We start from the raw sequence: 27,551 nt of genomic DNA, 5'->3' as shown, positions 1-27,551 counted from the left end.
TGGACTAGGCGCTAGTCTTATTGCTGCAAGTAAATCTTTTTTTGGTTTCACACCTTCCAATGACAATGTGTAACCCAAGTATTCAACTTCCGTTACCAAAAATGCACATTTGTCCCTACGTAACGCTAAACCTGGCTTTGCAATTGTGCCCAATGTCTCCTTCAAAGCTTTGTTATGGCTTCTCACACTATGGCCAAATACCAATTAATAGCCCTGGAAATAGATACACTTTTTTAAACCCTTGAATACTTCTGTAAGACACTAGCAGTTAAGGACAGCCCAAATTACATTGTAGTGAACTTTCAACACAAAAAAGAGACAAAAGATCAGTTTAGCACATAAATGCTGTGGCACACCTCAAGCACTAAGAACATTACTAAATTAAGAACAGAAGCATAGGGTCTACCGTCCCAAAACATATCTCGTCTCTCGCTGTGAAACCTTTCCTTCTCCAGTAAACAATAATCCAACACAGTCACTGTTAGACCTTAGACTGTCATCCCTAGAGTGGTATTCACCCAATCTCTTTGCCTTCACTCCTCCTATTTTTGCTGAAATTAGTTTGTGACCCCTCCTGTTTTTGCCGAAATTCATGTATGGTGGCCCTAGGATTCTGAGCACTTTCTCACTGCTAGACAGTGCTAAAGTGCATGTGCTCCCTTCTTTCAACCTGGTATCACTTGCCTACACCCAATTGGCACAAAGTAATTGCTTAAAAGTCCTTAGGCAAGTAATACTACATGCACCCAAGGCCTGTAAATTTAGTGTTAATTGTGGGCTTGTGGCACTCATTGTGACACTCACTTAAGTAGCCCTACAAACCTATTTCAGGCCTGCCATTGCAGCCTCTGTGTGTAGTTGTAAAGTGAAAAACTTAACTTTTTGTCATGTCTAATCCTTCCCTTCCATTTCAATACATATAAGTCACCATTAGTGTAAGCCCTAAACAGCCCATCGGGCACGGTGCAGGGTATTAAAAAAGTTGGACATGTGCTTTTACGTTTTGCATGTCCTGGTAGTGAAAAACTCTTGCACTTGTTTTTCACTTCTGCAAGACATACCTCTCCCATAGGATAACATTGGGTTACTTCATTACATTTAATAAGTGATTACTTTTTATTGGGAGTATGTTGGAATGTCGAGTTTGGTCTCTATAGAATTGTAATTCAAAACCCTTATTAATGGCAAAGTCGAACTGTAAGACACAATTCTGAAAATGTAACTTTAGAAGGTTAACATTTTCTCGTCCAAACCAGTTGGTGCCTGCAGTGTGTATCTGGATCACTAAGTGTAGTTGGGTGTTGGCCTTTGTGTGTTTTTTCCAGACAGCCACACAATAGAGGGGCTGGTTGTGGGAAAGATGAGCCATCCAAGGCAGGACAGATACTTCTGTGGGGGCCACACTCCAAAAGCTTCTCCCACTTTAAAGGGGACAACAGTTATAAAAATAGGACCATCTGACTCACTCTTGAGTACATTCCTGGAACTGGGGATACTACAGAAGAAGGAATGCCCTACTGCCAGAGGACTGGCCTGCTGCTTGAACCATGCCCTGCTGCCTGTGGAGGAAAACTGGACCTGCTCCCTTTATCTCAGGTTGAGAGACTCCTAGTGTCAGCTGTCTGACCTCCTATTCTGAGCTACAGGGACACAACAAGCTCTAGAGACCTCCGGGCAACCGCCCAGCTCACCTGTTGCACTGGACCTGCCTGGACCTGCAAATGGACCTTCTGGAGCCCTGCTAGCCTCTGTTTGAGTGGCTCCCAAGGTCCTGGGCCCTTGTCTGGCATCAGAGAGAGCTGCTCTTGGCTTAACTGAAGGTTCCAACAAATCCGGCACAAAGAAATACAAAGCCCTGCAAAGCCTTTCCACAAAGCTGCAAGATACATCAGAAACGGCACCAGGCAATGCGATGTGCTGCAAAGCGTCGCTGCACACTCCTCTGAACCAACGCAGAGCAACACTAAGCCTTGTAAAGCCTCGCCTCACAGCTTCATTGGAACCAACACTGGATAATACGAAGCCTGGCAAGCAAAAGTTGCTCAGGTTTGGCAGACTACTCACCAAGGAGATAAGGTACAGTTCCCAGCATGCCATTCTTGGTCGTGTGCCTGGCCTGAGCTCCATCACTGTTGGTTTGAGTTTGTGACTTTGTCCCAGTCCAGCGCAACAATATACTCTCAGTTGGCACTTTCCACGCTTTGGTGCTAATTTTGCCTAAATCGTTACAATTGCATATATCCAGTTCTACCGTCTAAATCTTTGTTGTTTGGGTCTTAACCCCTTCTGTGCCCATGACGAGCTGGACTCGTCATGGGCCGCGGTTGCGCTGTGCCCATGACGAGTCCAGCTCGTCATGAACCCCGCCCGCTAATGCAACGCCCAGCACAGGGCGGGGAAAGGGCGTGGCACACAAGGGGTTAAATAATTTATTAAAAGATATGCAATTGTTCTAAAGTGGTGTGGGATTTTTCTTGGGTTGTCTTTTTACTTTATTACTGTTTAAGTTCTGTATAAATACTTTGCACATTGCTTGTAAAGTAAGCCTTTTTGTGCTCAGCTGCCACAGTGTTAAGAACAGATTAATTTAGTGACTTTTTTTGGTTCACCCTGACGGGGATTATGACTGTTTCTTGAGAGGGACTCACACCTTCCTCAGGCAATGACCCAATTTACCACAGTCACCAATAAAGCACACACATTTAGAGAGGGACAACAAAACTTTTTTTAACACTTGATATCTTTTGACTTAAGTATGGACACCTTACACCTGTGTTGTTACCTGGCAAGCGTTCATTAGGATAATGGAACCTCTCCACCAGCTTATCTTGTAGCCCTAAACAAAAACAGAAAAATGTATGTCTAATTATCTTCTAAGAAACATTTGCAGCCATTCACATTACATACCTTTCAGATTACATTAACTATCACAGTCCTAACTCATTCTCACAGGAATGAAACAAACAACAAAGAAAAGCTTCATGAACCACAAAACATCTGGTTGTTCAATTTAACATCAGAATATTTGAAGGATTTTGCAATGTATGATAGAAGTACCGGTTTTCACTACCAATGAATTTATGTATTTAGACTATGTGGGGAGAGGTCAAGTTTTCTCTAGCCTCCACCACTGCTCTAGCAGCAGTACCTTCAGAAGTAAACTAAGTATCCTTAGTTTATTGTGACAGCTAAACCTCAGATCAAATATGTAGCGATGCTATCTTAAAAAACATAACCTAAAAATAAAAAATTAGGAGGATGACATGTCCACATAAGGTTTCGGAAAAGTCCAACAGTGTATTAACAAAATTGTCACAAAAATGAAGAAAAATGGGTACTGGTATCTAAGGTTATGTAAACAAAGAAAAATAACTCCCATATGAAACCTTGTGGAAAACTGTTAAAGTCTTGATCAACTGTAAAAATAGCAAGCCATTCTTTTTTTTCCAGACATTTTTTATTTTATTTTAAAAGAAAACAAGAAGCAAAAAACGATAAAGACAGCACAAATAAGCCAGGGACTCCAAGCGTCCTGGAGGCTACGTGAGGGATTGATCTACATAATACAACATTGCTGATTACTGCGTAGATGCGGTGATAGTTACATCTGGTAAATGGTAGACTAAGTCAAGTACCGATGAGATATTCTGATAGAGTGCAGGCTGACCAGGTCCTCTGGCTCATCAGTGAGTGAGTGGAAGAAAGAAAGAGGACTAGAGAGAGGGGTAGGCAGAAGGGAGATAAGGGATGCTGCTACGCTGGGCAGCAATGGGCTGGGACTAAAAGCACATCAGTGAGCAGGATATAGTCTGAATATAATCTGAATATAACCCCCCATGAAGAGGATGCCAGTGGCCGGAGGGCTTATAGTGGTTTATTCTTCTGTAGATATTCATCAAGGGCATCTCAAAGTAGTCGGGGGCTCGAAGGGCCATGGTATTTAGAGTATAAAATGTTATCAGAGTCTCTAACTGAGCATGGTAAATTCCACCATTTGTCAAAGATGGTAGGTGTAGAGGATTTCCATTCTGAGAGGACAGTTTGGTACATAAAGAGAGGAGATCTACAAGTAAGGAAGTGGAAGAGTCAAATTCTTTTGTGTGGGGGTTGGCCTGCAAACCAAAGGTCGTTGTTAGGAAGTCCATTTCTATCGGGAAGTTAGTAATTCGGTATAGTAGGTCTTGAATTTTTGTCCATAGTGGAGATGTCATCTTTCAAGTAAAAAACATGTTGAAGGCACCCAAGGCCCTCACCACATTGCCAGCATGCGTGTGTGCCCCCCAGTACAGGTTTGTGTAGTGTGGTTGAGGTCCAATACATTTTGTGGATAGACCAGAATCTAGGTTGTGCAAGGGTAGGGGTGATTTGGGCCAGAAAGGGGGGATCCAGATCTTTCACCATGTCACTTCATCAAAAGGGTGAGTACTTACTGCCTGTGAGTGGGGTTCCCATTTCCGGCTAAATAATTTCAGAGCTTTTCTGTTATGTGTATCCAGAAGTTTAGATAAGGGGGAGTCATCATGACCTCTTCTTCTGACGGTTGCTAGCAGAGCAGGAATTTCTGGTGTGTGGGGGGAGGTTCAGTTTGTTTAATACAGTTTTGAGTTGCAGAAATGTATAGAAGTCAATATTAGGTAGGTCGAAGTTCTTTTGTTGGGTGAAGAACTGCTCCGGGTTATTGAATAGTTCTAGACTAAAAACAATGTTTATACTAACTGCATTTTAGAGACAGCGTGGCCATCGACACTCACAATGGAGAAGCATGGGCAGTTGCCACGTGCATGCAATGAAGATTCCTTGTGTCTTTGATTGAAATATACAATGTAGAACTTCATGTGTTTTTTCTCCAGGTGCTTGGTTGTCACACACCAGAATGACTAAGGTAACCTGACATAAGGGGACGTGACTTTGACCTCTTTCATATACTACTTGCCGCCCGCCCCCTTATGAGTAGACGAGGATTATAGGTCCTGACAAATTGCCGAGGTCCTGTTGGACTTTTTAAATAGGAAAGAAACATGTTGACCCTTTCACACAACTCACCAGAACTGACACAGGTCTAATTTCCCCTCTCAATTCACAGTTTTTATTTATGTCCCAGAAACTCCACGAATAAATTCCCCTTGGAGACTCCAGGAGCCATTTTTAACCACACACACACATTCCCACATCTACTTACTTCACATAGGTTCACCTGCACATAATACCATCTAGCTTCACGACTACAAAACCGAGAAGACCTCCAGCAGAGAGCCCCCTTGCTGGGCCAGTTGGACATTGCAGCACCGGCCCAACGAGGAGCTGCCCTATGATGAAGCATGACACCCCCGGGGTGTGTGAGGGCCCTTGCTCCTAATTGGAGCTATCCCTGGATGAGCATTAACTTTCTTGCTCTCCCTAGCACCTACTTACGTTCACCATCACTGACATCTCTTCCCTCTTCCTTTTTTCCTCCCTTCCAGCCCCCTAGGAACAGCATACCCTTTGTTTCCAAGTTCCAATCAGTGCCCGTATGCTGGACCTATCAAGCCCCCTGTCCCTCCCTATGAGACTGTATACCTTTTTGAGCTGATGTATCTCAATAAAGTGTTTTCCCAACTAGTTTAATAAAGTGGTTGTACAACAGTGAGGATAGGGTTGAGCCCTGTGTCCGATGTTCTAAGCGTTGGTCCATGTGGAAAAGTGATATTACAGTATCCATTATAATTTGACTTGAGTGTTCAAGAGGGAGTTTTGAGTTGTTGTGGACTGTGAGGGTGGAGCTAAGTGGCAGTGGTCTTATGAGGCTGGCCTCAGTACTAAGCCTTGGGGAGAGTTAGGCTCCTGTGGGTTCAGCCACCACCCACTCTGCATGATCAGATAAGCTCTTTGGTATCGAGGAAAGTCCGGGATATTTTTACCCCCACATGTTTTGTTTACTCTTTAGGGCTCTCATGGAGATCCTTGGTATTTTTCCTTTGCATATAAGTTCGGATATGGCGATGTCCACCGATTTGAAGAAGGTGGGGGAAAAGAGCCCCAGAAGCATGCTATATACCAAGTTAATCAGTGGACTATTATCATCTTCACTGTTCAAACATGGCCCCATTAGGTGATGTATTTTGGTGACAATTTGGTAAGAAGTTCTTTAATTTTGTTCAATATTTTCTGCTCGTTAAGTGTGGTGGCGTGTTTAAGATCTAGCGGGATGACTGTTGGTTGCCACTTCAGACCAAATTTGCCAACAGCATCAGCTATGCAGTGTAAGATTAAACGGAATACCTCAACTTTGTCTATATTTAAAGAATAGCCCACGACCTGTGAATATCTGTTTATTTCGTCCATGATAATTAGTATGTCTAGCGGGATATCTAAAGTAAACAGTAGTACATCGTCTGCATAAGCGGCAACTACTTTTCTTCCAGAAGCAAATTGGATACCTGGAATTCTTAGGTTGTTCCTGAAGGCGGCAATGAGTGATTCAATAATCAGAAGGAAGAGCAAGGGCGAGAGAGGGCACCCCTGACAAGTACCCTGTTAGAGGTTGAAGGATTTGGAGAGGTGGCCGTTAACTCTCCCCCTTGCTGTTGGGCCTGATTAGAGGGCCCTGGGCATACGTATAAATTCCTTACACAGGCTGTATTTATGTGTAATGGCATGTAGAGAAGGCCACAAGACCTTATCAAAGGCCTTTTCTGCATCAGGTGCTTATGGCACAGCTGGGGAGTTTTGCTCAATCTGGGACATGGCAGAAAGTCCTGATATTATCCACCGCAAGTCTGCCTTTAAGGAAACCTGTTTGTGAATTAGGGATTCGTTTGTGAACAATTCTAGTCTACAGGCTGCAATTTTTTCATATATCGTGCAATCAATGTTAATCAAGGAGATCAGCCTAATATGTATGACATTCAGATGGTCTTTCCCCTCCTTCTGTATCACTACAATGATAGCTTTGGTGACTGAGCCTGTGATACGACTGTTGAAGGCATATTCTGTGAAAACTGCATAAAGGGGGTCAGACACTGTGTCAGCAAATGTTTTATAGAATTTTGCTGAGTAGTCGTCTGGGCCAGGAGGCTTCCCTTTTCTGGGGGAGCGGATAGCCCAGGTGATTTCTTCATCTGTGATTGGTTTGTTAATCTCTAGCTGATCTGGCTGGGATATTTTTAGGAGGTCAAATGAATGAATATAGTAAGTAATTTTGTTTAAGGGAGTGGGGGCATTTGAATTGTATCAGTTAGTGTAGAACCATTTAAAGGAGTCAAGTATGAGTGGGGTGGAGGTGATGGTCTTGGTTTCTTATGGTCGATATGAGGGAACTATTTTTTTGTATTTTAAGTAGTTTGCAAGAGATTTACATGCTTTGTTGTTGTTACATAACCGATCTGATTTGATTACTTGAATACATTTTTGGGCTCCCCTACTGAGGTTTTTATTATCTTCGTACTGTTCTGTGCGCGTTTTGACAAGGAGAGACGTCTAAGTTGGGTTCTTAGATTTTGGATAGAGCCTTCCAGTTCCTTAAGGCGAGTCTAGATTACCTTATTTTTCTTGGATGTGATAATTATCAGTATCCCCTCAATGAGGCCTTAAGAGCATCCCAACGTGCTGTGATTGAGGTGTCATTTACTGCATTTTCCTGGAGGAAGTTGGCAATGGCCATATCTATCTGGGCTTTGTTGTTGGGGTCATCCAAGAGATTATCGTTCAAATGCCAATGACAGGAGTTGGTGGTGTGAGATAATTAAGTATTATTTGAATTAAGACACATGCTTGATCAAAGATCCCTATGGGCTCAATATGTGGGGAGTGAGCATTGTGGTATAGAGAGTTGCTAACCATGAACCACCGACCTTCTAGTGGACTGCTTCCTTTACTGCACAGCCCCCTGCAGCACTACTTAATGGTGGCCGCTGTGCTGTGAACGTGCAGACCACTGACCTTCTATTGGACTGGTCCCTTTGCTGCACAGCTCTAACTGGTAGCTACTGCTGCCTCGTCGGTGCTGCTGACCCTCTGGTCAGGAGTCCGAGGCCCACCTCCACCCACAGGCTCCTGCCTGCACCTTATCCCTGGTGGTTTAGTGGCAGAACCTCACTGCTCTGCTGCTTGACTGCCCTTCAATCTCTCTTTTACTGCTTTTCTCTGCCTATTTTTCTTTTTTTATCATGCTTTTGCCTTTATTAACTGTGCTTTCCCTGGATTTTTTGCTTTTTCGTCGCCCTTGCCGCTGTGATCCCCCATGGCCCACCCCCCCTTCAGCGATCCTTCTAGTGTTTCCCGACTGCCAGCAGTCCAGCCCCCGCAGCATTACTTAATAGCAGCCGTGCTGCGGGTGCGCTTGCGGTGTGCTAAAGGCAAGCCTGTCTATGCCCCTCTGTGCCTAGACCACACCCAGCACCAGGAAACCTGGTTCCACCGCTACGATGCCATCAGCTTCCTCGCCCTCAACTCAGGATGCCATAGTGCCTGCCAACTTGCATTGCTGAAGGAGACCCAGGGACCATTCTCCTCCCGGAACTGCAGCCACACCTTTAGCCACATCAACACGCCAGCTCCTCTCACCACCCAGCCAGCCAGCAGCACAACCAACTGGGTCAACTGCATCCTCCTCAAAATGCACTCCCTCCACAAACACACCATGGAAATCTGGGACATTCTCAATGCCGCCTCTCCCGAAATTGCCTTCTTCATGGAATCCGGGACCAACCCCTGTTCTGGACTGGAGATCACCACTGATATCCCTGATGGCTACAAAATCACCTGCAAGGGCCATGCCAACCAATCAGGAGGAGGCATGGCCATCGTCCACAAGAACACACTCTCACTGACCACTTACTCGAGCGACCCAACGACAACTATGCAACACCTCCACTTCTAGATCCAGACCAACCCAAACACCACCCTCCACGGCACCCTTGTCTACAGGCCCTCCTGCCCTTGCTTGCCCTTCACCAAGACCATGGTGGACCTCATTGCACCCCAGGCTCTCGCATTCACCTATTACATCCTACTCAGAGACTTCAACTTCCACCTGGATAACCCCAGTGACCAGAACACTGCCTCCCGACTGGAGAACCTTACCAACATCGGACTCAAGTAGCTAGTCACCACACCGACCCACACAGCTGGGCACACACTCAACCCCGTCTTCTCCTCCAGAGGGAAAATCACATACAGTCACACCACCGAACTACTCTGGACCGAACACCACTGCATGTATTTTGCCTTTGCCACTCCCACCCTGCACAACTGCCCTTACCGCCCCCGTCGTAGCTGGAACAAGGCCACTAAAGAACGTCTCGTCAACTTCCTCAGCACAACCACACCCCCAACACCAACAGACTCCAACACTGCAGCACGCAACATTCACAAATGGATCTCCACTGCACCAACACTCTAGCGCCCCTCAATAAGACCTGTAAACACAAAAGTATCCCCCAAATATTTTGAGGCCTAAGAGGAGGGGGAAAAGGGTAAGTACAATTAGAACAACCTCTTAGCTGGCCTATCTAATTTCAAAAGTGGTAACTACTCAAACAAGACATTTCCCCATGAAACAGAATCTCAGCACAAAAACTACTTAGTAGGACAAATTATACGCGCAGAAAACTGCTTTCATTCTAATTATTTTTATTTATCAAAAACATTTGTATTTTATTTTTTTATATGTATATTTTTTGAATATTTTAAACTCATGTGCTCATAGCGATATTTACAAATAAAGACAAATTCATATTATATTTCAATTGAAAGAAAGATCACAGTTTGGTTCTCTCTATTTTGATAAACGTTTTGATAACCCCCAGAAAAGACACCATCATCCTTCCATTCTCACCTATCATTCTCATCACACATACCATCAATCATACTACACACAAATAACAATAAAATGACAATAAAAACACATCTGCAGTGGGGTCCTACTCGCTGTTACTATCCATCACAGTTGTCAAAATCAGGATTCGGCAATCACAGGTCCGTTAAGTTTGTTTCTGGTTAAGGCCGGCCGCTACGGTGGAGTTCCACGCCTCCACGTAGCACCTGAGAACCCTGCTGTTGCCCCTTCCCCCCTGCGAGCTCGCGGTCAATGATGGCGGCCGCTTGGCGTTTGCTGCTCCGTGCTGCAAGTATGCCGTTCTCCCTTTGTCTTTGCGCTCCTTCGGAGGTCGACTTCAGAGAGTAGCAGCGGGATAACGGGATACCGGGACAACGATAATTGGCCCAGGATCGGGGCAAAGCTGTCTGACCGAATCCTCTGGGAGAGACGTGATCCACAGCGGTGTTCTGTGCTGGGCTGAGTTGCTGGGCTGAGTTCTCCATCGCAAGGCTGCAAGGCTGTCTCTTCGGTGATTTTCTGCGAAGCTCCACAGTTTATCCTCACGTCAGCACGGTGATCTGCCTCTACTAATAAACGCCGAGGTCCACACTTCTTGGAGTTAAGCTACTGTTGCAGTAATCCTTCATTTATCTCGGTAAGAGACTCCTGCTGCCTCCGCTGCTGCGGCCGGTCCTTGGCTACATTGTATTCCTGTTTGGGAAGACTGGTGTAAACTTTTTTGCCACTGATAGCAGTCAAAGTGTGCGAGGTGTGTCAAAATTTCAAGTCCCAATTTTCATTTTGATGGATCTTGGCAATGGAAATGTTGAGTTTTTTGCAGCAGTGATTCAATTGGTCGATTACTGACTTTCTATGCCCATCCTAATACAGCTGGACAGAGTGAGGTGTTAGTCCATGCTGCTAGAGTTGTCTGCCCCGCTGCTGCACTTTTATATCTTGTACTGCAGCCGCTGTGTGGGTTAGATTTTCGGTCTCAGTACTTTTTGATGGGCTGGACTTCGCTTCTATTGTAACTGTCGTACTGCTGCTACTCATATTCACCGGTGCAAAGTTATTTCGCTATTACCAGTCTTAATAATGGGTAAGCAATTGACGGCCAAGGCCAAGGCCAAAATACGACGCCAACAATTAAAAGAGAATTCCGAAAGAGCCAAGCGGGCTGGGTCAGCCGCGGAGAGAGAAATCTCCTCTCTTGAAAATTCTGAGAGCTCTGGAGAAGGTGAGGACGGTCTCTCAGGCGGCAGCCCGACCCAGGTTATTCATCAGAGTCCTTGTAAATCCACTGTTAGTGTGGCAAAGGAGGTAATTGAGTCACCAGTGGGGGGAATAGCCGTGGCTCTATTAGGTTCAGAAGCTAAATTACCGGAGATAACTCAGAGCCTTAATCCTGCGGCCTCATTCGATTCACAGCCATCCAAAGAGGCCACATCAGTTTCTGCTTCCAAGGCTTCTAAGCAATTCCCGTTGTTTGAGCGAAAAGCAGCAAGATACGACCCCAATAATACAGCTGGTACTCGGGCAGTATCTTCAGGTGTTCCAACTTCCTCAAACCTCTCTACTTCTCCAATAGTTATCCCTCCCGTTGAAAGTCTCGTTTCAACTGCTGGTCCAAGTACTTCCTCGATTATTCCCAGTGAGGTGACTTTGTCTCAGAGTCCGATTATGGGGATAGATACTGAAACTGCTGGGGACTTTCAGATCTCAGTTAAGGACATGCTGAATTTAATCCTGCAAGAAATCAGAGAGATGAAGCAAATGCAAAAGATGGAAATGGAGGTGATTTGTAAGCGTCTGGACAAAATTGAAGACTCTATGGCTTCATTTTCTAATCGCCTGCAAGAGTCTGAGACCAGAATTTCTAGGGTGGAGGACAATCTTATCACCGCACAGAAAGAGATCATCACTGGTTCTAAATTTTCAAAGGCCTTCGAATCTAAATTGGATGAGTTAGAGAATTATAATAGAAGGTCAAACCTTCGAATAGTAGGTGTACCTGAAAATATCGAGGGGTCGGACATGACAAAATGGATCACTTCTTTTTTTTCTCAAGAGGTCATCCCTGAGTTTAAGGGAGACTTAACAATTACCAGGGCGCATCGAGTCCCAGCTCGTCCATTCCCTAACTCTCCGTTTCCTCGGACTATCATTGTCAACTTTGCCGATGTTCGGGTTAAAGAAATAATCCTATCCCAGGCCTTTAAGCAAAGACAATTTCAGGTTAATCCTACCACTAAGTGTCGGATTTTTTCCGATATGTCGGCTGCTGCTGCTAGACGGAGAAAGGACTTTGTAAAGATTCTTCAGTTATTTAAGGACAAAGGAGCTCAAGCATCGATTGCACAGCAATCAAAATTAAAAGTTTTGATCAAGGGCAAATTCTATTTGTTTACAGATGTTGATGAGGCTCGGGAGATGCTTGATAAGTTGGCTCAGGGTTAGGCTAAAGTTGGAACATGTCTTGATTTGTCCAGATGGGTACTCGTATATTTTAATTAGGGGGCGGGGGGTGCAGGTGGGAACTCGGGGGTCATGGGAATGGGGGCGCATTACCAAGGCGCTCTTATGAGAGGGGTTAGTGCCATGTGGCCAGCGTGGGAGGGAGATACAGGGGTAGTACAGGGCCACGGGACTAGGTCTAGGGGGGGGAGCACTTGGGTAGAGGGAAGAGCACTTGGGTGGAGGGGGATGGGGGGTAAAAAATGGAAAATGGAAATTCTTGTGGTTCACGATGAAAAATTTTGTTGGCAAGAAGTTATTCTTAACAATTAATGTCTATTGGAGGGGTTAGAGTTGCTTCTTTCAATGTCAATGGATTGAATAATAAAAAAAAAATGCGCACTATCGAGCTCTGGATTAAAACAGAGCGCCCAGCAGTTGTGATGCTGCAAGAAACCCATATTTCTGTGGACAAAATTAACTCTTTTTCAATGTTTAAAAATTGGTCTTCATATCGTGGGTTCTCATGTGCTCAAGAATCTCAAAGGGGAGTCGCGCTGTTTATTAATCGTAATTTAGATGCAGAAATTATTCAGTTTGAAGATGGAGGAGCAGGGCGGTGGTGCTGGGCTACTTGTGTAATTAAAAACAGGAATAGGCCAATTACCTTTGTTAGTTATTATGCCCCAGTGGAAGATCGTGCCCCCATCTATGAGGAGTTATTCCAATCACTACTAATGGTCAGAGGAGATATAGTTATAGGCGGGGATTTTAATATCCTTATCGATATAAAACTTGATTCCACTGGTCTCTTAAAGAAACAATCTAAACCAAAGTCATTAAGGTCCATTATGAAGCACTCCGCATTACTTGATCTGTGTGACCCATAGCGATTAAAATTTCCTTATAAACAAGAATTCACTTATTGGTCGGGAAGACATAGATCCTCCTCTCGTATTGATTTTTTTTTGGCCTCTAGTTCATTAAAATTTTCATATCAGAAATGTTTGCATAATGGCTTTTCAGACCACGCAATGTTGGTAATTGAGTTTAAAGTAGGGGAAGAAATTAAGTCCCCTAAGAGATGGATATTTAATAAAATGTACCTACAAGATAGTAATTGGGTTTCCTTTTTAAAATCAGAAATTGTTGACTTCATTGCTCGTAATTCACACACGGCCCCATTACATATTATCTGGGACTCACTAAAAGCTTTTGTTCGTGGTATTATTATCGCCAAAGACGCAGAAGAATGGCGTACTATTAAACAGACTAGGACCTTACTCTATCAAAGAATCTGTTCCCTGACTCGGCTTCGACAATCTAATTTCTCTAGTCTTGCGCAAAAAAAATTAAACGAGGCCAAACGTGAATTAAGTACGCTTTTTGCTACACAGAGTGAACAGCAATTCCTTATACAATCTCAAAGGAGCTATGAGGAGAGTAATTTTTCTGGCAAACTCCTTGCGTGGCAGGCTAAGGAGCAAGCCGCTGCAAATTCAATTCGTACTTTGAAGTCTCCTATCACTTTGTTAGACACATCACAGTCTGATGCTATTGGCACTATAATGCTCTCTCACTATAAACAGATATATAGCCATCATCAGGAAATAGACCATTCTAGGCTCTTAAATTTCTTAGCAAGATATGATATGCCTTCTCTATCTCAGGCAGACAGTGGAGCTATGATGAGTTTATTTTCAAAGTTAGAGCTGGAATTAGTGGTAAAGAACCTCCCAATTGGTAAGGCCTGTGGCCCGGATGGGCTCCCCGCTGAATTTTTTAAGGTTTTCTTCTGCGCCTTTTCTGATTTGTTGCTACAATTAGTTAATTATATGTTAATGGGTGGGCAAGTTCCAGATTCTTTTGGGGAGGGCACAGTTGTGAGTTTTCTTAAAAAAGGCAAAGATCCCAAAGATCCCAATTCATATAGGCCTATTACATTACTTAACACTGATTATAAGATCCTCACTAAATTATTATCAATACGTTTTAATCACATTGCCAAGGATCTTATTCACCCGGATCAGAATGGCTCTGTGGCAGGCCGACAATTAGCTACAAATACACATTTTCTTACTGAGGCTTTAGATTATTTTCAGACAAATAAAATTTCCGCCTTAATTTTATTATTAGACGCGGAAAAAGCTTTTGACTTAGTGGAATGGACAACTTTATTTGTTATTTTAAACCACTTTGGAATTCCTCCACAGATTATTAGTTTAATTCAAAATTTGTACACGGGTGCCAAAGCCAATATAATCATTAATTCAGTTATGGTTGGTAAAGTATCGGTTCAACGGGGCACCAGGCAAGGCTGCCCCTTGTCCCCTATTCTTTTTGCATTTTTTATTGAACCATTAGCCACAGCTATTCGGGAATCCGTAAATATCTCTCCTCCTATTCCCTCCATGGCAAAAATCAAACTATATGCCGACGATATTTTATTACTGATTAAGTCGGATATTCAATCTCAAACTGCCGCTCTTCAGCTTTTTGAGGAATTCGAACATCTGGGTGGTTATCGAATTAATAAAAAAAAAACTGAAATACTAGTTTGTGGTGGGGGTGAGGTTGAGCTACACATTGATTTATCCGGCTGTATTAATCCTAGACCGAAGAGGTATTTAGGAGTTATGTACTCTGTTTTGGTTTCCGATTTAGTTATGTTAAATTTTGATCCTCTTCTACGCAAGGTTCAATCTTTATTCAATAGATGGGAATCGTTGCCATTTTCCATCCTAGGGCGAGTGGCACTTATAAAAATGTCTATTCTTCCGTTATTTAATTTTTTATTTTCTGCCATTCCCTGTTTTTTGCCCAGTGGTTTCTTCTCAAAAGTACAATCATTATTCACAGGGTTTATATGGGCAAAAAAAAGTCCCAGGGTCGCAATGCGGATTCTTTACGCCGATACAGAATTGGGAGGTTTAGCCGTACCCAATATTAAAGATTACTATAGCGCATATTTTGCCCAATATTTAGAGCGGTTTAAATCTGGAACGCAGACCCCAACTGTGTTTATTAATTTCTTTATTAATAGAATTTGTCATGAGGTTCAGATTCCTTCTCCGTTACATATTTCTAAATTACCGAAACTTACTCGTTATAAGACGATGTTTTGGTTTTTTAAGCGTCAGGATGTCTTTCTCAAAAGATATTCTCTCCCGCAATTTAATCTTAGAACCCCCTTAAGGAATGCTTTCCTTTTTTTGGGAATAAAAATTGGAGTTGACACTGTACTACAATGGGCACTTTCGGGATTTCATTCTTTGTTAGATTTCTTGAGGGAGGGGACATGGCTGTTACCTGGAGAGATGCAGCTTATTATTCCTGGGAACTTTATGTTACTTGGTTCGTATGTTTCTATCTTTAAAACGTTGGTACAAGTCGAACCAATCAGCATTGGTTCCTCCAATCAACTATGGGACGATTTGTTTACGACTTGTAGGACGAGGAAGCCAGGGGTATGGAAACGTGTTCTAGCAGAATATACTGCGGATGATCTTAGCCAAAAAGCAATTAAAAAATGGCAAGAACAGGAGAATCATGTACTTACTATTAATACTTGGAAAATTATAAATAAACTGAATTTTAGTGTTCTTCGAGGATCTAATTGGAGAAGAATGCTATTTTTCAGTAAATGGCTTCTGTACCGTACCCCTGCTGCCATTGCTAAAATGTTTCCCAACACTACCGCCACCTGTTTTAGATGCCAGCAATATACTCCTGCAAACTGGTCCCACACTATAGCTAACTGTGTTAAAATTATGCCTTTTTGGAATGAGATATTCGAATATTTGCAAAAGTATTGTGGGATTCTGATTACTTATAATGTTAAATTAATATTGTATGGTTATGATTCCGATCTTGGCTTGACAGAACAGAGGGTTAAACTATTATTTATTGCAATGGCAGTTGCAAGGTCATTAGTCCTGCAGAACTGGAAGTCAGCTCATGTCCCTCTCTTTAGTGCCTGGCTGCAAAAAATTAGGAATGTTAGAAAGACTGAAATGCGTTATGCACAGCGAATAGGCGGGATTATGAAGTTTAATAGAATTTGGAGTCTTTACTTTGTGTAATGGTTGATTTCCGTTTTGCGTAAATTATTTTCTTCATGTAATTCTGTATTTCTTCTTTCTGCTTGCCAATTCATATTTTTTTGTCTGTGTGCCAACTTATGGTATTATCAATTGTAACTCTGACACAAGATTTTCAATAAAAAATATTAAAAAAAAAAAAAAAGTTTGTTTCTGGTTGATTTCTCTTAAGCTTAGTTCTTAAGTAGGACTCCCAGATGTGTGATCACTGGTCTACGCACGTTTTGGTGAAAATAACAATTTTCTATCACCTTCTTCAGGACTAAGAGAAAAATACTTTTCATCTGTATAGTGTTCTGGGGTTCTTCCTGCAATAATACAATAATAATTTACATGAGACAGGGGAATGTCATTTACTGCAATGTTTATAAAGAACAATCCACTTATTTAAGAATCATCTTATAAAACACCCTAGGAGCAAAGAGATTTCTAGTGTCATCTCATTACTCCTGATCCACCTTATCCCGTGTTTAGGTAAGGAATTGTGATTGAATATTGCTCAGAAAAATGTGAAAATCCCCAAAGTGCTCTACAAAGTGAAATCAGTGGGATAGATTCCTTTGCTATGACATACATAAGACAAGCCAATAAGCAGTGAGAATGTGAAGTGAATACACCAAAGTAGAAAAAGAGAAAGAAATTTAATTAATGAAGTCTACATACGTCTTCAGACATAGGAGTATCTCTAGTTCAAAGAGGTACTACAAAATCCAGATTGGTGTCGCCAATCAATTATGTTGTCAGGGAGTAGTTCCACAATCAAAGGCAAAATTACTTATTAGTCACCATTGATTAAAATCCCTATGTATTATCACTACTTATAGTTGTCAGTAAGTAGTAGTGGCTTACCCCAAGTCAATATATTCTTGTCTACGACAGAAATTCTTTAATTTAGTTGAATTGGAGTCCGGTCTGATAGTATATTACAGTCGCTATATGTCCTCGATATCTTTGAGATTATTATAATTCCATTTATAACATAAGGAACCAAGACTGGATTGTCTACAGTTTGGCTAATTCTAAGGTTTTATGTTGAGAGGCACAACGCAATCGAATTCTGAATATCTCTTACCTATATAATGGAGAAACTGGTAGATTCCCAATATGGATTAATGGACCCTCTATCTTGTATTTTAAAGTTTTTATATGTTTTTTTTTACTTTGTAGATCCTTCACAGAAATTCAATCTGCAAAAATAAGAATACAATGCCTCAGGGACAACATTTCATAGAGTTAACACATATCACAAGGTGGAATAATGGGAATGCCTACTCTGTGTTAACTATCAGAGCATGGAAACATTGGCCTTGTTCTGGTGGTCCTTATTGAAAGTAATTAGTCGTGAGATAAGGATATATTTTTTCCTGTGAGAACCATCTAACATCCTTTCTAAGCTATCTGTGAGAATGGAAGGATGATGGTGTCTTTTTTGGGGGTTATCAAAACGTGTATCAAAATAGAGAGAACCAAACTGTGAAACATTTTAACTGTTGTTTAGGTGTGTTTAGTTGGTCCAGACAGGGAAAATGTTCTATAGTCTATTTATCACACCTTTGGTTCAAGCGTTATTCATAAATATATTCTATTGATAAATGTTGTTTGCGGCATATTAGCAACACCAAAAAGTTATATTAGGGGTATTACTACATACAGATCATTTTGTATGAGTACAATAAAGGTATCGATGGTATATTTACCCTGTATTTTCTAATGCGTCTATGAACTGGAAATCAAGGTAAAACTATTGAGTTCAACTGGTTGATAGTAGTTGTCTAAGGTACATGGGTAACAAATTAGCTTCAAGACCTAAACAAGATGATTTATGTATTCACACATGAAGAAAATGTGGTATAATAAATCAGTACATTGTCGTTTTTAACAGCTATTATCTTCAAAAGGGAGTCTCATACCGCTATAAAATTACCCTAAAATAGATCAAAATAGAGAGAACCAAACTGTGATCTTTCTTTCAATTGAAATATAATATGATTTTGTCTTTATTTGTAAATATCTCTATGAGCACATGAGTTTAAAATATTCAAAACAATATATATATAAAAAAATAAAATATAAATGTTTTTGATAAATAAAAATAATTCGAATGAAAGCAGTTTTCTGTGCGTAGAATTTGTCCTACTAAGTAGTTTTTGTGCTGAGATTCTGTTTCATGGGGAAATGTCTTGTTTGAGTAATTACCACGTTTGAAATTAGATAGGCCAGATAAGAGGTTGTTCTAATTGTACTTACTCCTCAATAAGACACCAGACAAGCAACAGTCAAAGAAAGGCAGCTGGTTTATTCCCACCCTACACAAGTTCAGATGCACATGCAGATGACTTGAGAAGAGATGGAGGAATAACAAAACTCCAGAAACCCATGCAGCCTTTAAACCACCATCAACGCTCACCACCTTCTCCTCAAAACCACAAAGAAAACGGCCCTCCAAGACAGAATCAAAGCTAATGCACACAACAGCAAGGAACACTTCGCCTTCATTAAGGAGTTTGCCAGGGCCAACAGCGAGACCACAGACATTCCACCCTTCCAAGACCTCTGCAGCAAACTTGACACTTTCTTCTACCACAAGATCAGGTAGATCTAAGAAAGCTTCGAAACCCAAAACCCTGCCGCAACACCCACCACCACCGCATTCAACCACGTCGTACCCCAACTGATCATGCTCAGCTGGACTCCGCTCACCACAGACAACACACTCAAGACCATGAAGAGCATCCACTCAGAAGCCCCATTGGATCCTTGCCCATACCACATCATGCATAGAGAAGTCACCTCCATCGCCCCCCAGCTTCGTCGCACCAGCAACTGCTCCATCGAGACCGCCACCTTCCCTGATGACTGGAAACACACCAAAATCAACCCCCTGCTGAAGAAGCCATCCGCTGACCCGAGAGACTTCAAGAACCTCAGACCCATCTCCGTCCTCCCCTTCGCAGCAAAGGTCATCAAAACGGCCCTCAACGCCCAACTCTCTGAGTTCATCAAAGAGAGCCACTTCCTGAACACCTCCCAGATAGACAATAGTCCACTTATAGCAGTAGCTTTCTATACCTCAGGATGTCCACGGAGCACAGTGTTCTTGTAATGTAGTCTTTAAGTGGCCTGTAAAGAGGCAGCATCTTGAGCTTACATGCCTTAATGTGGTCAAACTCTAGTACCCTGTGGCTGTGTAAGCTCTACAGAACATTATAACCGTGTAGAGATGGTTACGTTATGAAAAGACATGAATCCATCGCAAGCAGTAGTTCCTTTGAGCAGCAGGAATGGAAAACACTTAATGCAAGATAAGTCAGATAGGGGATATTCAACTTACTGTGGTGGCTTTAACTCAAGTCCATAAGAGGAAGTACAACAGATATATGGATAAACCATTACGTTTCTAAGTAAAAAACTATGGTATTTAGCTTATCTTACTTATCCAGTGAGTTGATAGTGGATGGCCAGACAACACTGAAAGACCATTGACAACAGTGATGTTCCTTGTTGTCCTTCTTCTTGACCTTGTTGACCTAGTTGTCAAGGAAAAAAAGAAATGAGTTTGGTGTCGAGAAGTTGGTTGAGTGTTTACTGCAGATGGTAGTCACATGTAGTCTCTGGTGTTAACAGTCAAATACACATAGCTGAAGGTACGAAAGAGTTTTGAAATTTCTGTTGTTCATTTAGGTCAGTGAAAAGCTGGGTTTCCCATGGACGTCAATCCAAAATTTTGATGGGCCCGCAGATCCAAATTGAATGCTGTGGTCTTTCAGGGACTGACGGATAGATAGGAATACTTTTCTAGTTGTGACAATGTCCTTTGAGTAGTCTTGCGCTATGTTGAGTTTGGAGCCATTGCAGATCACCTGTAAGATTTTTCCATGTTCACAAGAATGATTTCGGTGTGACGATATCCCAATGGTTTGAATATCATGGATCTGGGGTGCGTGTTTGGATAAGTCTAGTTTGGGTTGCCCACTGGGACTCGGTGCACCCATTCTAAATTTAACTCACAGTTGAAGGTGATTCCCAGTTCAAAGAAGTGGAGATTCCCTCTACAGTTCCGGTCCTCCAAATTTAGAGATATCTATTATGAGGAATTTGATCTTATTCAGATCCATGTCTACACTCTTCTTTTCGTGCGTGGTGGTGTCCTCTGGTTGCTCATCCTTGTTTCTGTGAGTCTGCCTGACATGTTTTAGAAGTCATTCATAAAATCTTGGATGTTGCGGTGTTATATCGCTATTAGGTTCATTTTCGACATTTCTAAGTTAGCATGAGCTTGCTGACATGATGCTGCTTTTGCGCACGTTACTACATGATCTTTATTTTGCAAGACTTTGTTTATGCCTTTCACATGAGAACTGTCTGCCTTTCACGTTCTCTACTGAGTTCCTGGTGTTTAGTTTGAACACGATGTACAAGGTCGATAAACAATGGCCCTTGTTATTCTGTTCTGGTCAGTCCTTAGCAGCTAGACATAACATACTAAACACAGCTGCACTGCTGAAGACTCGTGCTTTGATATTACAGGGATGCATATTTTTTTACCACACACTTGGAGAGAGCCCTTTCCATGGAGAAGAGCTATGCTGTTCCTATGAGGTAAACCTTCCATCTGGGCTTTAAGGTATGGGGTTTGCTGACAAAGCCCAGAGAGCTTCTTTTATATAATAAACTTCTTCCAGACAAGGGGAGGGTGGTTAGGCCTTATAGTCCTTTTTCCACTGTCGTTATATAATTTGATTTGATTTGATTTTATAATTTTATATAGCGCTGAATCACCCAGAAGGGTATCTCTGCGCTTGCAATAAAACTAAAAGAGGTATGTTTTCATCAGCCTTCTAAAACGTAGGAGGGACATTTCCGTGCAGAGATATTGGGGAAGGCTGTTCCAAAACAAAGGAGCCAGGTACGAAAAGACCCTGCCACCGGAACAAGCTTTATTTATTCTAGGAACAGAGAGAAGTTTTTTTGATCCTGATCTGAGTGAGGAAATAGGATTGTAAGACTTCAGTTTCCTAGTTAGATAGCAGGGGCTAAGCTCATTTAGAGCCTTGAAAATCATGCAACCTGTTTTAAATTGCACTCTTTTCCTAATAGGCAACCAATGTAATTCATGCAGTAAAGGCAGAGAGGGGGTTCTGGCCGGAGAATCCGTAACCAGTCGGGCAGCAGTATTTAGAATAACCTGTAATTTGTCCAATGAGGCGGCATGAGCAGAGAGAAGAAGAGCATTACAATAATCAATCTTGCTCATGAGCAAGGCCTGAATTAGAGTCTCCCTAGTGGAAAATGGAAGCAGCGGGAAGACTCTTCTAAGTAAACTTAGAATGTGGTAACAAGACCCAGCAATTGTACTAACATGGGTCTGCAAAGTAAGTTTGTTATCAAGCTTAATGCCCAGATTTTTAACTACCTCTTTAGGTGCAGGGGCTTTACCCAGCTCCTCCGGCCACCAACTAGGTGACCAACAGATGTCAGCACCTCCGAACAGCAGGATCTCAGATTTCTCAGAGTTTAACTGGAGATAGTTGGTTTTCATCCAGGAGGCAATAGCCATCATACCCTGAGAAAAGATGGTATGTATGTCAGATCTCCTTTTGTCGAAGGTGAGGAGGAGTTGAGTATCATCTGCGTAAGAGATGGGGTTAAACCCCAAGTCCCTCATCAGTTTAGCCAGGGGCGTCACATAGATGTTAAATAAGGTAGGGCTCAAACATGAGCCCTGAGGGACGCCTCTGGTAACCTGTGAGTGAGCAGATGTAAAAGGACCCATTGACACTGCCTGAGTACGATTGGGCAAGAAATCTGACAACCAGCTCAATGCAGGTCCGTTGATGCCAAGCTCTAGTAGTCTATGCAAGAGAATTTGGTGGGAGATGGCATCAAATGCTGCTGAAAGGTCAAGCAGCACCAAAAGTGCCGCTTGACCTTGATCCAGAGCCATTCAGATATTATCCATCACCTCCACCAAGGCAGTCTCTGTGCTATGCTTAGCACGAAAGCCTGACTGCGAGACATCCAACGCACCAGAGGACTCAAGAAAAGCAGATAAATGCTTATTGATATGTTTCTCCGTGATCTTGCTCTGTAGGGGAAGCAGCGAAATCGGGCGGTAATTTGACAATACCTCAGGAGAAATATTGGAATTTTTACGGATGGGAAGAATTAGTGCGTGTTTCCACCTTTGAGGAAGGCAAGCAGATTTTAAAGAAGTATTAATTATAGAGCAGAATGGGGGCGCCAACTGAGCCGCAAATCTAGAGGAGATCTTAGCAGGAATAGTATCCATAGGGGATCCAGATCTGGTACATTCCAGGAGTGATTGCACTTCTGTGATGGTAATAGCAGGAAATGTAGTCAGACAAGGTCCTTCACTATTGGGGTGGAGTGTGATCTCCACAGGAATAGGAGTGAGAGTATTAGAGAGGATAATATTTTGATAGATAGTCTCAATTTTTTGTACAAAAAAGGAGGAAATATCATCACATAATGTCTGAGAAAAACTAACCCTGGTCTGGCAGGATTTGGGGTTAGTAAAGTCTTGTACAATTTGAAAAAGCTTCCTGGCATTGTTACCAGCCTGTTCTAAAGTTTCAACAATGTATGATTTACGGGCCAGTTTAACATTTTTATGATAGATTGCCATAGCTGCTTTATAGGTATTTTTAGCTTGCTCATTATGTGAGCGTTGCCAAATCCGCTCCAGTTTTTTACAGGCACTTTTCTCCACACGTAAGCCAGGCGTATACCAGCCAGTAGCAGACCTTTTAGGTGAGTATCTGAGAGGCTTAAGAGAAATTACTCTATCGAGTAACTTACCAACTCTCGAATCTAAAAGTTCAAGCTGCTGATCTACATCCCCTTGCATACTGTTCCAGTCCCACTCAGCGAACAGTAGGAAAAGATGGTCGGCCGTTAATTTATGCCAAGGTCTATAATGGCGGGTAACAGATTTATTATGTATCCCAGGTGGATGGTCAATAGGACTCAGCAGTTGAAAATTTATCATAAAGTGATCAGACCAAGTAAGGGGAGGAGTATCACCACATATAATATCCAAAGAATTGGCAAGGATAAGATCCAGAGTATGACCGGCGATGTGGGTGGGAGCAGTGTTAATAATCTCTAGACCTCCAGCAGCTAGATATTGTAAGCACAGTCTAGCATCTTGATTGGAGGCATCTTCACTGTGGATGTTAAAATCCCCAATCAAGAGAAACTTGAGTGTAGTGATTAGATAGGGAGAGATAAATTCAAGTAGTTGGCTAGTGAAATTAGATATTGATCCAGGCGGTCTATAAACTAGAGCGCCTTTCCAAATGCAACATGGGGAGAGGTCCAATCTAAAAACAATACATTCAAATGCTTCCGTCCCCATCTGATCGAGAATAGAGACAGTCAATTCCTCTTTATAAATTAAGGCTATACCCCCGCCCATTTGACCTATTCTATCCCCCTTTGTACTCTATGGAATTGTAACAATGCTAATTATTTTGAGTTTATGCATTTTGCTTCTGGTAGTCGCTCGTATTCTGTATTGTAGAGCATGATAGTTAAAATAAATATTTTAAACTATTACAGTGACTTTGCCAATTCTTATTGTGGACAAGTACGAGTGAGCGAGCGAAAGGGTATGTCTTGCTACCGCGATTCCTGAGAGAGTCGATAGTGTTGTGTTCTGGGTTGTCTAATCATTTGTAGCCTCGTGATTTTGGAGGAAAACAAATGAGACACTATAGCTAGTCTGTTTTGGGATTTTGGATACTAAGGTGAAAGGCTAGTACACCCCTATTCACCGAGGACCTGTTTTCCTGCGCATAGTTCTGTGTAGGTGCAGAATCCCTGCAACAGTGGTGCATAGGATCAGTGCTTGCTTTTGTCTCTAGGGCCAGGTCATGTAGTGCGCTTAGGTGTTGGAGGATCTTGTCCAGACCGTCCCTAGAGTCTTACTTGCCTTTGATGGGGGATTCTTGGAGAGGAGGATCCACCTTAGAACATTTTAGGGGAGATTTGCTTCCCTTATTGTCATTGGACTGCTTGCCCCTATGATAGGAAAATGTCCTATAAATGAAGGGGCTGGGACCCCATGAAGATGGTTGTGATTGTGCTGTTCCTGACTTGGGGGGGCCTGCTGCTGCTGGGCTCCAGGAGGAACCGCCACGAGGGACTGCCTCCCTGCTGGAGGGCCCTGTGTGCTGACCTGCCTGAGCCCAGCTTTGCCCTCTTCATCCCTGACCTTTGGACTCTAGCGCTTTGCTTGTATTTTGAGAAGCACCTTGCTTATTTGGAAGAGCGCTTTATTTTTATCCTGAGGAGTGCTTCCGTTTTTGGGCCTGCAGCGCTGAGCTGCGATCGATTTTTAGGGAATCCCGACGTAGGGATTCCCCCGCATTGCTGAGATCTTGCAGGAGCCCACACCGCATTTGTGCCTCTCTGGTGGGTGCCCTTCCCGCATTGGTTTTTAATTCATGGGTGCCCAGCCCGCATGTTTATCTCCTTTAGCGGGAGCCTACCCTGCATTGTTGCACTTGTAAGGAAAAAAAAATCACCGCCGCTGCCAGAGCAGGAAGACAGGCGTCTTGCCTGACCTTGGGCGTTGATAGGAAGCCAAAGTGACCGGCCGGCTGGCCGGCCGGCAGAAGGCTGCCAATTGCAGCACGGCCGGAGTCAGGAAGTTGCCGGACGTCCCAGGAGGAAGCAGCCTGTCTGGAGGCGGGGCTCCCGTGCCGGTGATAGCCCCGCGTGTGGCTGCAGAGTCCGGAGCCTCACGGGCTCCATGAAGCTTTCCGGGGGCCAGAAGAGGCATCAATAGGGGCCCGAGAGGTCCCAGGAGACGGAGTCCTGTGCATCCACGGCAGAGTCCGGAGGAGTCCTGCAGAACTCTGGTGAGTGGCGCAGAGAGGGGAAAAGCAGCCTGACTGGTGGCGGGGCTTCCGTAACCACGAGGGGAGCCCCGCGTGTGTCTGCAGAGTCCAGAGGAGTCCTGCAGAGCCGTTGTGAGTGGGGCTCTAGTCCTGTTGTCAGGGGGTGGTTCGAGGCACATTTTCGGTGCTTGCCCCCCCCCCCCTCCATTGCACAGTGATCATTGTTCCCTGAGGCACAGTGGTGTCCAAGTCAGTTTCACAGCTGCGCCGCAGATGCGGGCAGCTGCACCGAGGGGGCCATTTTTGATAATAGGAATCCCAGAGTGGGACTCCAGAGGCACCACAGGTGCCAGTGCTAATTTCCCAGTCGCCCTGCGAGAACGCAAGCAGCTGCAATGTTTGTGGCATAGTTTATTTTCAGAGTCCCAGAGCGGGACTCCCATGTGCACAGTGCTTTGTGCCCATTGCTTTCGCTGCTGAGGCAGCCCGAGGGCCCTTGAGAGGTCCTCTGATTATGCCCTGACATTTCTGGACAAAAGGGCATTGGAGCCCCATTGGCCAGGGGGTCAGTTGAGTATTGATAGGGTGCAAGGTCCTAATGTGAGACCCAATGTGTTTATACTGGTGATGCATATTACCTCATGTAATTTAGGTTTATGAGGTTGGTGCTTAATGTAGTTGTATGCCTATTGTGATTTATGCTTAGAAGGTTAGGGTCTAATGTGTTTAGGCTCAGGAGGTTGGCACAGAATATAGTTCACGCCTAATGTGATGATGAATGCATAATATGATTTATGATTGCAGGAGGATGCTGAGTACGAGGTTTTGCCAGTATTTGCTGGTTGTATTCTACATCTACCATTTGTTCTACTTTTATGATATGTTCTACATCTACTATTTTCACTTGTGATGGTTCTGACAGTGGTCCAATTGGCCCTGTAAGGTGTATATAATCCCCTGTAAATATTGCCCAGTGCCAGTTGGCACAGTGTATATTGTGTGATTACTATTCTATAGGGCTTATTTACAAGCTCCTTGCGCCACAAGTACGCCATTTTTTCCTAATTTAAAAGTGGCGCGCGGGCAGCGCAAGGAGCTTGTAAATAAGCCCCTATTTGTTTATGACAATACAAAGGCTATTTTTGATATACCCTTGAGTGGAGTTCCTTTTGTGGTGTGCCTAGTGGGTTGCTGCTGTGTGGGTGTTCGCAAACGCTTTACACATTGCCTCCGGGATAAGCCTGACTGCTCGTGCCAAGCTACCAAGGGGGTGAGCAGGGATTATCTTTGGCATGTAACTCTCACCCTGACTAGAGTGGTGGTCTCTGCCTGGCTTTGGCGCAAGCCTTAGCCAACCAGAGATCCCATTTCTAACAGTCGCGTTGGGTTTTACGCAGATATTTGGCGCGTTATCATGCCCCTATCACATGGTGCCGCCGGGTTGGGAATTGGACGTTAAGACGGTGTTATTTTCTCGTGATGGACTGCGATATGCAGAGTTGCGTTGAGCTACGTTTGCGATGGTTATCATACGTTCTTGAGAATATACCCCTATTTCTTTTGTTAACTGTAGACATTTGATGGGCACAAAAGGGCATGCATTAGTGAGGGTGTTAACATTTATTCAAATGGCTTCCTATCTTTGAGCTGAAGGTGTGTCTCCCAAATAACTCTTTGCTATGGAATACCAAGGGCACAGTGGCATTTGCAAATGGGTATCACAATGTTTAAAGTAACAGGGTACTTATGTTGTCATAGAAATTTACTCGAATAATTAACAGCTCTAATGTCCAGCTAGTTTCCAATTGTTGCACCATGAAAGAGTCTTATGTTCAAGATCAGTTTTTGGAAGCAATACTACAGAACCCTGTCCTTGCCTATAACCACAGCAGGTTTCTGTTTTAGTCCTGGCCAACATGTGACAAAAATTGAGCAGGTATAAAATAGTAGGAACAGGAATTTGTGTGCTGTTTAAGCATATGCAGACTGAGAGAAATGAACGTTTGAGTCATCCATTAGCCCTGTGACATGCCCCATACGGGGTTTATGATGACACCATTCCTAAAATGCACATATACAGTATAGGGCTCCTTATTTAACAGCATACCGTTGTTTTAGGGTGGGATCAAGTTATATGTAAAAATAATTAGTGTTGATTTTGGTCTGTTGCCATATACCTCAGTAACTAGGCATACTGACAGTTACAATGAATAGATCAGTGAGCAAAACTATTGATGTGATAGAAAAACAGGCACTTGTTATTTCCAAAAGGAAACCACAGATGATAGGAAAGACGTTTTCAGCATCTAAGACCTACTTTTGCTATTTTTT

The sequence above is a fragment of the Triturus cristatus genome, chromosome 2_2 (genome assembly GCF_964204655.1).
Source record: "Triturus cristatus chromosome 2_2, aTriCri1.1, whole genome shotgun sequence".
NCBI classification, from domain to species: Eukaryota; Metazoa; Chordata; class Amphibia; order Caudata; family Salamandridae; genus Triturus; species Triturus cristatus.
The sequence above is the reverse complement of the archived record's forward strand: the minus strand, read 5'-3'. Positions refer to the sequence as shown.